The sequence below is a fragment of the Meriones unguiculatus genome, assembly GCF_030254825.1.
Source record: "Meriones unguiculatus strain TT.TT164.6M chromosome 13 unlocalized genomic scaffold, Bangor_MerUng_6.1 Chr13_unordered_Scaffold_34, whole genome shotgun sequence".
Taxonomy (NCBI): domain Eukaryota; kingdom Metazoa; phylum Chordata; class Mammalia; order Rodentia; family Muridae; genus Meriones; species Meriones unguiculatus.
The window spans coordinates 8,509,718-8,522,309 of NW_026843646.1; the positions used below are offsets into that span (position 1 = coordinate 8,509,718).

General features: G+C 39.3%; 1 pseudogene; it reads left to right on the forward strand.

Annotated features, from left to right (window-relative positions):
* Nucleotides 1-12,592, forward strand: part of LOC110543619 (zinc finger protein with KRAB and SCAN domains 7-like) — a 262,089-nt pseudogene that overhangs the window by 59,534 nt on the left and 189,963 nt on the right.

The following is a 12,592-nucleotide window of genomic DNA, read 5'->3' on the forward strand; positions in this document are numbered from 1 at the left end:
TTCTATCTTCAGTTCTTGAGCTGTTTTGTTGATTTCCTTCACCTGTCTGACTATATTTTCCTTCAGTTCCTTCAGCTGTTTTTTTGAACAATCCTGTTTCTTTAATTTCTGTCAGTGATTTTAGTATTTCTTCTGTAAAGGCCACAAATTGTTTGGCTGTAACTTCCTGTATTTCTTTACAGATGGCCACAATCTGTTTGTCTTTATCTTCTTCCATTTCTTTGCAGATGGCCATAATCTGTCTGACTTTATCTTCCTCTAGTTCTTTACGCAGTTTATTTGTTTCCTCTATTATACTATACTTAAGCATAGATGTAAGGTCATCTTCTTGAATTTCATTTACGTTGGTCTTTGCAGGGCTACTTGCCCCTCGATAAACTGAGTTCTGGAGATGCCATATTGCTCTGTCTTTTGTTGGTTGAGCTTTTACACTTGCCTCTACCTGTTTGGCTAACTTGGGTGTTGGGTGTTAGATTCTGATGCTTTCTGGAATCCTGTGGTGGGAAGAATCCCTCTGGCAGGAAGATGATTTTTACCAATGGAGGCCTCCTCAAGTTTTGTTTGTTTGTTTATTGGCTGCTTTTTATTTTTTGTTTTTGAAATAGTTTTTTTCTGGGTATCTGTGGCTTTCTTAGACTTGCTTATTAGACCAGGCTGACCTCAAAATCACACAGATCTGCCTGCTTCTGCCTCCACAATTGCTGGGATTCATGGCATGTACCAGCATACATGGCTGTGTCCTAGAAGTTTTAAAGAAAAGCAACAGTGTAAAAACAGCACTGCTTTAAGTGTACTGATGATCATTAAAATCTCACAATTCCATGTACTTCAATGTTAGGTATCTGATTTGTGTTTTCAAGGCACTCCCCTAAGATAGAAGAAAATAAAATAATGTTGTAACAGAAAATACCATTTGAATATTATGGACATTACAGCTACTGAGTTGAACAGCCAATCTGTTTAGTCTCATTCTATCTACTCAGATATTGCAAGAGGTATACACATTGAATAAGTGACCAGTATGTGTCCAAAACCTTCTAATAAGCAAATATTTCACAGTACAACCAGAGTTACTCATTTTCATGTAGTAACATTGTAAAGTTTAGTGAAAAGAACAGCTTGCGAGAGTCAAGAATATTGTTGTAGAGAAACATAATCTCTATATGACATGTCTATGATGAACAAAAAGCAAACTGTGTTAATTCAATGTGGGAATCTTTATTATTTTTGTAAATTAAACTGGTATATCATATGTCACAATGTTTCTAAGACACATGAGCATAGGGATATTGAAAGTGGCAGTGTACCTGTCTTTCTCCAAGAACAATTGATTTTGTAGTAATCCCCACTTTGAGTAGATTACCTAAATGTGATAAATGGTTACTGTTAATTGGTTTTTCAACTTCAATGAGACTTCTTCAGCAAACTCATACTGCTGAAAATACCTATGAATACAAGGAATTTGGAACTTCTTCTGCTTGTATTACCTCACTTTGTAAATGAAGTGTCATTCATACAGTACAAAACTTTATTGAATGGAATTGCTGGGGTAAAACTCTGAATTCTTGCAATACACTTTATATATAGGAGAAAACTTCTTATAAAAAATGATGCTATAAAAGTGAATCACATAACAAATGCTCTTATCATCACAGGGATCTTCAAAAATACCCATAAAGAAGGGGAATATCATGAAAGTAAATACAGTGATAAAAGTTTAAAATTTGATTCTTCTTTACCATTAGGCCAAATTATAAAATTAATTCATATAGAAAAACATATTTATTAGTGTAATGAAATGACTGTGGTAAATCTTTCACATGTGCTAATTATCTTTGCAGGCATGAAAGCAGTCATACTGGAGAGAAACCCTTTAAATGCACTCTATGTGGTAAAGGCTTCCCCTATACCACTGTTCTCATAGGGCATAAAAGAACACACACAGGAGAGAAGCCTTACAAATGTAATCAATGTGGTAAAGCCTTTGCAAAAAACAGTCATCTCATAAGCCATAGAAGAACACATACTGGAGAGAAACCTTATGAATGTGACAAGTGTGGTAAAGCCTTTGCACAAACAGTCAGCTCATACGGCATAAAAGAACACAAACTGGAGAGAAACCTTATGAATGTAATGAGTGTGGTAAAGCCTTTGCAAAGAACAGCACTCTCTTAAACCATAAAAGAACACACACTGGAGAGAAACCTTATGAATGTAACCAGTGTGGTAAAGCCTGTGCATGGCAAAGTAGTCTCCGAAAACATGAAAAAACACACAGTGGAGACAAGCTTGGTGAGTATAATTAATGTGATTAAGACTTTGCATGTAACAGTCATCTCCTAAGACAACAACACATTCTGGAGGGAAACCATAAGAATTAACTGTATGACAAAGCCTTTGCAAATAACATCTCCTAATACATAAAAGAATACATACTGGAAAGAACTTGTCTGACTGTAACCAATGTGAAAAAAACTTTTGCACTTCAGAATCATCTTCACACTCATGAAAGAAATCCTAATGGACAGAAAGCCTACAAGTGCTTTTAACGTGGTGAAACCATTCCATATTTGTATAACCTTCATCATCTTGAAAGGATTCATACTGGAGAGAACTTATGAATGTGTTAAAATGGTGAGGCCTTGCACAAATCTAGAGTCATCATCATCATCATGAAAGTATCCTTACTGGAGTGAAATTCTGTGACTAAAAGCAATATGGAAAGGCCTTTGTGTTCTTTGGTCCACTGAGATCCAACAGAAGTGAAAATCTAGCTCAATGGAAATGACCTTCCTTTTCTGAAGGGAAAGGGGAAAGGAAATAGAGTCAATAGGAGTGGAGGGTAGTAATGGGGGAGAGAAGGAAGGGGGATTATGATTGTAATGTAAAGTAAATAAACTTATTTTTTAAAAGAATACAATGAATGGTAAATATCAATTACATGCAAAAGTATTATAAAATGTGTTTAGGGAAGACTTATTGATAAACCTGATTCTCAACATTTACTGTTTTCAATTGCCTCACTTTAGACAAGAAAAGTTCAGTCCAGTGGATGAATATGTAGGGAATGGTGAACTAACACCAGCCAGGAAGTTCTCTGAGAGTAATAGAACAGTGGTAGCCTGTTGAAGTTTCTTTGTGTATACATATATATTGTTCCAGGGGTTCTATTGAAAACCATCACAACCCAGACTGAATTTTGAGATGTGAAGGAGGAAGCTTTCTCTTCCATGTATGACCCTGTTGCTGGCCTAGTTGTGTAACCATGTAAGGGTGAGTTTTCTGTGCCTGACTTCAACTGGGGAATGTCTTTAGACATAGATGCTACTAGCCAAATTTGATAGATGGCTTTTGACACTGATCCCTGCTAACTCTCTCCTCTTTTTAAATATAGGATGATTAGGATCTGTGCTCTTGTTCATATGATAGGAATGTGCTATTTAATGCAAATCAAGCATTCTTGAAATACCTAGTTTTGAACGATTATATACACCTATCCATGGAGCATCCCAATCATTTCCCAAGGGGTATATAGCCTCTGTTTTCTGGAATTAAATTTGAACTTATTTCCTGAGGTGGTTCCTCTAGACAGAAGGAGAACCAAGTTCTTTGAAATGCTTGTGATCAAATGTTTCAGACTTCATAGCATTTCATATTTCACATGTTTCTGGATGTGAGATGGTCAATTAAACATTGTCTTGTGAGTGGGACTCTGTAAAATGAGTTATACTTAGTTTTAATTTCACAGTAAGATTACAGGCAAGCTTCAGGGTATGGAGTCTTCTGACGTGAGCAGAGTGGCCTATGGAGAAGTAATAAGAGCAGAAATATTATTTCCTTGTTTTAATACTGAGTAGTATTGTGATAAGACATGGGTGGATGGCAGAGGAGGGAAACTCACCTTTTGAGTGGACTAGGGGAGAGGATAGAGGGAAGAGGAAGGATGGGACCAGTAGGAGTTGAGGGAGGGGCCTTCAGCCAGGCTATATAATGAATAAATTGTGAAATAATTAAAAAAGAAAAAAGAATCAGAAAAAGAAAACCAGAGAGCAAAATTTGAGTTCAGTCTGGGTAACTGCCCTTGCTCAAAAAAAAAAAATATATATATATATATAAAGAAAGAAAAGATTAAGCATCTTACCACAGTCTTCCTTCTTGATTAGCTTCCCTAGGTCTACAGATTTTAGTATGATCATCCTATTCCTAATTGTCTGAGAAAATAACAGAAGCCTATCAGAGGTCCTCTGAAAGACTCTACCCAGCAGGGTATCAAAACACCCGGCTAAACTGCGGAAGAGATCCCAGTTCCGCCAGACACGTGGCTGCCAGCCGCCAGCCCCAGCCCCAGCCCAGAGCCACAAGCCAGTGTCTCTGGTCACGTTCCCAGACTGAACCGTGTGCACCACACTATCAGAGACTGGAATTTTCAGTTGAGAGATAACCACAGGGTACAGGAAACGATTAGGACCGGCCTTACATCACCCAGACATCCCCTGGAAAAGACTCGGGCGTGTTCCACGGGCACCCCAGGAGCCAGCCCGGAGCCAGAGCCAGAGACCCAGGTTCTGGCACAGAGCCCTGGCTGCCTACACACCTGATTCGCCGCCGGAGATAGAAATGGCGGGTCTGATCTCAGAGCACTCAGCTCACCCCCAACCTGAAAAGGTCCCCGGAAAATTACCCAGCTTAGGGAGGCATTCAGGCTCCCAAAAGCCGCAAAGGCAGTTTCTGCACACCAGACAGCTGGCAGAGACTGAGCCGCCATCACACAGCTGTGCTCCAGGCACAGGCAGTTTCTGCGGCCAGCCAGCTGGCGGACGCTGAGCAGTGTGCACCAGGGCAAAAAAAGACACTGGGAGTCCGTGTCTCCAGAGAATCCACAGGGAAGGAAGGAAACTGTACTGACCTAAATCACCCAATCCTTCCCTAGAAAAAGTCTAGCAGTCTAGTGGGGCTGAGGCGCCAGCACTCAGCTGTGCTCCAGACACAGGCACAAACAGTTGAGGCGTGCCTGATGTCCAACTGGGTCACAGCAGCTGATCATTAAATTTACAACAAGAAACTCAGAAACAGGGCAGCTGCCCTCAGGACTTCCCTGGGTGAGAGGAGAACCCTCTCGACTAACAAAGACTACAGTTACCACTCAGGTCTATATCCCTGCGGTGAGCAACTCCTGAAAAAACACCAGCCATCCAGGGACTATACCCAAAAAGCTGAAAAGACATCCTTCAGGAAAAACCAGCTTTCTGCAAAGGGGATTCTCTCCACCACAGGATCCCCAGGGACCACCAGAAAATAACCCCAAACACCTAAGATAACACAATGGGTAGAGGCCAGTGTAAAAGCTCAAGCAACAAAAGACAGAGCAATATGGCATCTCCAGAACCCAGTTACCCAGGGGCAAGTAGCCCTGGACACCCCACCATAACTGAAATCCAAGAAGAGGACCTAACAAGTATGCTCATGAAGATGATAACAGAGGAAACAAATAAGATTCGTAAAGACATAGAGGAAGATAAACTCAAACAGAATATTGCCACCCGTAAAGAAATAGAGGAAGCTGCAGCCAAAGAGTTTATGGCCCTTAGAAAGGAAATGCTTAAAACACTGAATGAAATGATAGAAACAGAGTTGAAGGAACTAAAAGAAAAACAGGAAAGTACAATCAGACAGGTGAAGGAAGTAAACAAAACAACTCAAGACCTGAAGATAGAATTGGAAAAATTAAAGAAAACACAAATGGAAGAAATAATGGAAAGGAAGAATCTAGGGAAGAAAACAGGAACTACAGACGTAAGCATAACCAACAGACTATAAGAGATGGAAGAAAGAATCTCAGGTGTAGAAGATACAATGGAAGAAATCGATGTATTTGTCAAAGAAAATGTTAAATCCAAAAAATTCCTGACACAGACCGTCCAAGAAATGCAAGACAATATGAAAAGACAAAACCTAAGAATAATAGGTATAGAGGAAAAAGAAGACTCCCTTCTCCAAGGCCCAGAAAATATTTTCAACAAAATCATTGAAGAAAATTTCCCCAAGCTAAAGGAGAGGCCAATTAGAATACATGAGGCCTACAGAACACCCAACAAATTTGACCAGAAAAGAAAATCCTCCCGCCACATAATAATCAAAACAGTAAGTATACAGAACAAAGAAAAAATACTAAAAGCTGCAAGGGAAAAAGGCCAAGTAACATATAATGGCAAACCCATTAGAATCACACCTGACTTTTCAACAGTGACTATGAAAGCCAGAAGGGCCTGGACGGATATCATGCAGACCCTAAGAGAACACAGATGTCAGCCCAGGCTACTATACCCCGCAAAACTCTCAGTCCTCATAGATGGAGAAAACAAGATATTCAATGACAAAAACCAATATCAACAATACCTACAAACAAATCTAGCATTACAGAAGACATTGGAAGGGAAAATACAACCCAAGAAAGCTAGCTACATTCAAGAAAACACAGGAAATAAATAACCTCACTTCAGTATAACAAAAAGCAACCAAGCACACAACCTGATGACAACAGCCAACATCAAAATCAAGAGATCTAACAGCCACTGGTCATTAATCTCTCTCAACATCAATGGACTCAACTCTCCAATAAAAAGACACAGATTAACATAATGGATACGTAAACAAAACCCAGCAATCTGTTGCATACAAGAAACACACCTAAGACCCAAAGATAGACATTACCTGAGGGTAAAGGGTTGGAAGACGACTTTCCAAGCAAACGGACCCAAGAAGCAAGCAGGAGTAGCCATTCTAATATCTGATAAAATAGACTTTCAACCAAAATTAATCAAAAGAGATGGGGAAGGACACTTCATACTTCCACCAGGAAGACATCACAATCCTGAACATCTATGCCCCAAATACAAGGGCACCCACATTTGTGAAAGAAACATTGATAAAATTTAAAGCACATATAGATCCCCACACATTAATAGTGGGAGACTTCAACACCCCACTCTCAACAAAGGACAGGTCAACAAAACAGAAATTAAACAAAGAAACAATGTCTCTGACAGAGGTCATGAATCAAATGGACCTAACAGACATTTACAGAACTTTACACCCAAACACAAAAGAATTTACCTTCTTTTCAGCACCTCATGGAACCTTCTCCAAAATAGACCATATAGTGGGTCACAAAGCAAGCCTCAACAGATACAAGAAGATTGAAATAATCCCATGTATCTTGTCTGATCACCATGGAATAAAGCTGGACCTCAACAATAACAGAAATAACAAAAAGCCTACACACACATGGAAACTGAACAACTTGTTACTAAATGACAGCTGGGTCAGGGAAGAAATAAAGAAAGAAATTAAAGTCTTTCTAGAAATCAATGAAAATGAAGACACAACATACCCGAACTTGTGGGACACAATGAAAGCAGTGCTAAGAGGAAAGTTCAGAGCACTAAGTGCCTTCAAGAAGAAATTCGAGACAGCTCATTCAAGCACCCTAATGGCTCACTTAAAAACCCTAGAAAAAGAAGAAGCAGACACACCAACAAGGAGTAGATGGCTGGAAATAATCAAACTCAGGGCTGAAATCAATCAATTGGAAACAAATAAAACAATTCAAAGAATCAATGAAACCAAGAGCTGGTTCTTTGAGAAAATCAACAAGATCGACAAACCCTTAGCCAAGCTAACTAAAAGGCAGAGAGACACCACCCAAATCAACAAAATCAGAAATGAAAAGGGGGATATAACTACAGACACTGAGGAAATCCAAACAATCATTAGGACTTACTTCAAAAGTCTATATGCCACAAAATTTGAAACTCTAAATGAAATGGACAATTTTCTTGATCGACTTGACTTACCAAAGCTGAATCAGGACCAGGTAAATCAACTAAGTAGTCCTATATCCCCCAAAGAAATAGAAGTGGTTATCAAAAGTCTCCCATCCAAAAAAAGCCCAGGACCAGATGGCTTCAGCGCAGAATTCTACCAGACCTTCAAAGAAGAGCTAACACCAATTCTCTTCAAACTATTCCACAAAATAGAAACAGAAGGAACATTACCAAACTCATTCTATGAAGCCACAGTCACCTTGGTACCTTAACCTCACAAAGACTCAACAAAGAAAGAGAATTTCCGGCCAATCTCCCTTATTAACATTGATGCAAAAATACTTAATAAAATACTTGCAAACCGAATCCAAGAACACATCAAAGATATTATCCTCTATGACCAAGTAGGCTTCATCCCAGGTATGCAGGGGTGGTTCAATATACGGAAATCCATCAATATGATCCTCCATATTAACAAATTGAAAGAAAAAAACCACATGATAATCTCCCTAGATGCTGAAAAAGCATTTGACAAAATCCAACATCCATTCATGTTCAAAGTATTGGAGAGATCAGGGATACAAGGCACATATCTAAACATAGTAAAGGCGATATACAGCAAGCCTATAGCCAACATCAAACTGAACGGAGAGAAACTTAAAGCAATCCCACTGAAATCAGGGACAAGACAAGGCTGCCCACTCTCTCCATATCTCTTCAACATAGTTCTGGAAGTCCTTGCTAGAGCAATAAGATAGTTGAAGGAGATCAAGGGGATACAAATTGGAAAGGAAGAAGTCAAATTATCACTATTTGCAGATGATATGATAGTATACATGAGTGACCCCAAAAACTCTACCAGGGAACTCCTACAGCTGATAAACACCTTCAGCAAAGTGGCAGGATACAAAATTAACTCAAAAAAATCAGTAGCCCTCCTGTATACAAAAGACAAAAGGGCTGAAAAAGAAATTAGGGAAACAACACCCTTCACAATAGCCACAAATGACATAAGGTACCTCGGAGTAACCCTAACCAAGGAAGTCAAAGACTTGTATGAAAAAAAATTTCAAATCTCTGAAGAAAGAACTAGAAGAAGATATGAGAAGATGGAAAGATCTCCCATGCTCATGGCTTGGCAGGATTAACATAGTAAAAATGGCCATCTTACCAAAAGCAATCTACAGATTCAATGCAATGCCCATCAAATTACCAACACAATTCTTTACAGACCTGGAAAGAAAAATTCTCAACTTCATATGGAATAACAAGAAACCCAGAATTGCTAAAACAATCCTCTACAATAAAAGATCTTCCAGAGGTATCTCCATCCCTGATCTTAAGTTGTACTATAGAGCAACAGTTTTAAAAACTGCATGGTACTGGCATAGAAACAGAATAGTGGATCAATGGAACCGAACAGAGGACCCAGAAATAAACCCACACACTTATGGACACCTGATCTTTGACAAAGGCGCCAAAACCATACAATGGAAAAAAGATAGCATCTTCAACAAATGGTGCTGGTCCAACTGGATGTCTACATGTAAAAAAATGAAAATGGATCCATACGTATCACACTGCACAAAACTGAAGTCCAAGTGGATCAAAGACCTCAACATAAAACCTGACACATTAAATCGGCTTGAAAAAAAAGTGGGTAATACCCTAGAACTCATTGGTACAGGAGAAAACTTCCTGAACAGAACACCAACATCACAGGCTCTAAGAGCAACAATCAATAAATGGGACCTCATGAAACTGAAGAGCTTCTGCAAAGCAAAGGAGACCATCATCAAAACAAAGTGTCCGCCTACAGATTGGGAAAGAATCTTCACCAACCCTTTATTTGACAGAGGGCTAATATCCAGTATATATAAAGAACTAAAGAAGCTGAAAAGCAGCAAACCAAGTAATCCACTTAAAAAATGGGGAACAGAGCTAAACAGAGAATTCTCTGTAGAGGAATACCGAATGGCAGAGAAGCACTTAAAGAAATGTTCAACCTCACTAGCCATTAGGGAAATGCAAATCAAAACAACCCTGAGATTTCACCTTACGCCCATGAGAATGGCCAAGATCAAAAACTCAAGTGACAACACATGCTGGAGAGGTTGTGGAGAAAGGGGAACCCTTCTCCACTGCTGGTGGGAATGTAAACTTGTACAACCACTCTGGAAATCAATCTGGCGCTTTCTCAGACAAGTAGGAATAGTGCTTCCTCAAGATCCAGCCATACCACTCCTGGGCATATATCCAAAAGAGGCTCAAGTACACAAAAAGGACATTTGCTCAACCATGTTTGTAGCAGCTTTATTTGTAATAGCCAAAAGCTGGAAACAACCCAGATGCCCCTCAACTGAAGAATGGATGCAGAAATTGTGGTACATCTACACAATGGAATATTGCTCAGCAATGAAAAATAAGGAAATCATGAAATTTGCAGGTAAATGGTGGGATCTGGAAAGGATCATCCTGAGTGAGTTGTCCCAGAAGCAAAAAGACACACATGGTATATACTCACTCATATAGACATACAACATAGGACAAACCCACTAAAACCTGTGCATCTGAAGAAACTAAGCAAGAGAGAGGACCCTAACTAAAATGTCCAATCCCCATCCGGAAAGGCAAAGAGCATGGACATCAGAAGAAGAAGAAAACAGGAAACAACCTAGGAACCTACCACAGAGGGCCTCTGAAAGCCTCTGCCCTACAGACTATCAAAGCAGATGCTGAGCCTGATGGGCAACTGTTGGGCAGAGTGAATGGAATTTTATGTAAGAACTGGGAAATAGTAAGAGCTGGAGAGGACAGGGTCTCCACAAGGAGAGCAACAGAACAAGAAAATTTGAACACAGGGAACTTCCCAGAGACTCATACTCCAACCAAGGACTGTTCATAGAGATAACCCAGAACTCCTGCACAGATGTAGCCCAGGGCAGTTCAGAGTCCAATTGGGTTACATAGTAATGTGAAGAGGGACTGCCTCTGACATAATCTGATTGGCCTGCTCTTTGATCACCTCCCCCTGAGGGGGGAGCAGGCTTAGCAGGCCATAGTAGAGGACAATGCAGCCACTTTTGATGTGAACTGATGGACTAAGATCAGAAAGGAGAGGAGAACCTCCCCTATCAGTGGACTTGGGGAGTGGCATGCATGCAGAGGGAGGAGGGAGGGTGGGATCGGGAGGGTAGGAGGGAGGGGCTTATGGGGGGATGCAGAATGAATAAAGTGTAATTGATGAAAAATTTAAAAAAATCAGAAAAAAACCTCCACAATTCAATCATTTCCTTTCAGCTTTGGAGAAACTCAGCCACAGAGCAATTAAAAGATTACTGTTGTTAAAAACACTATTGCCACCACAACTGGCCCAGGCACAGAGGATGATGATGCAGCCACCCTTGGTGAGATCTCCTAAGCTAGGGCCAGATAGAAGGAGAGGAGGTCCTCCCCTATCAGGGACTGGGGAAAGTACATAGGGGGACAAGAGGGAGAGTAGGTGGAACTGGGAGGATATGAAGGAGGGGCCTGCATCTGGTATACAAAGTGAATAAATTGCAATAATAAATAGATAAATACAATTTTAAAAATAACATTTCTCTGGATGTAATCATGTATAGAAATGCTCCAGTAAATAAAACAAAAATTTCAGGAGAGATCATTGAACTAGTTTTCTAGTAAACTGATGTAAATGACCTGAGACCAAAGCTGAAGTTAGAAATAATTGGCATTGATATAGAAGGATTAATAAACACAGGAAAATATGTAATTAAAATTTCACCAAACTCTTGACATCCAGATTGGCCTCTTCAAGAGGTACATATTCAGCTTTTAGAGACTGGAACTTTATCTCAGATAAAACAAAGTGCAAGATGGGTCAAGCGTATAGGGACAGACAGACAAATAGAAAAATTAAAGCCATATGTAGCTAATGAATTTATGGGGGTGTAATTTTTTTGCAGTAATGAAAAACACAGATTAACATTCCTGCATCTCAAAAACAAACCATAAAATACAGAATACTTCTGAGGAAAATGATAAAAGGTATCATCAAGAACAGTCACAGAATGTTCAGGTTGCCCTTGAGGAGATTACAACAGCTGTGAAGAGACATTGGATAACAGGAGAAAAACTACTGCATTAAATCAGCTTGTATATTTTAAAGAAGTTCTGAACTCAGCATTGAAACCAAGATATGTGTTACGTTGGGAAAGAGGTTTTGCCTTTGTTTTAACAGGTAAAGAAAGGTGGACACCATCAAAATTGATAATAATTAGATATGAATAGGAAAGATCTCCTGAATAAGCAGAAGTAACTGTTCATTGGATAGCTTGGTCATTCAGTCCAAACTGACTTATAAAGACTAAAGTTGTCTTCTTAATTAAAAATGATATTTTTATTGTTTCACATTAAAAAGGTAAGAGATTTTAAATGTTGTAAGTAAATTCAAAGGGTACAAACTTGTTTGAGTTGGAATAATTTGGAGTGAAAATAAAATATTTGAGCAGTGTGGTAATATACCATGCCTTTAATCCCAGCAGAGATGAGGTTCTTTACTAATTAGTGGTTTTCTAAATTCAGGAGTTACAATGAACAGGGTGTGAGTGGTTCATGGCCTTAATCCCAGCATTCGGGAAGCACATGCTTTTTACATACCACCTGGGACACAGAGATGGGCACATAGGATTTACAGTGATTTCATTTAAAAGCTACTTGTAAAAAGCAGGCTGAAATTCAAAGTGAATATCTTTTGTTATTTAAAATTA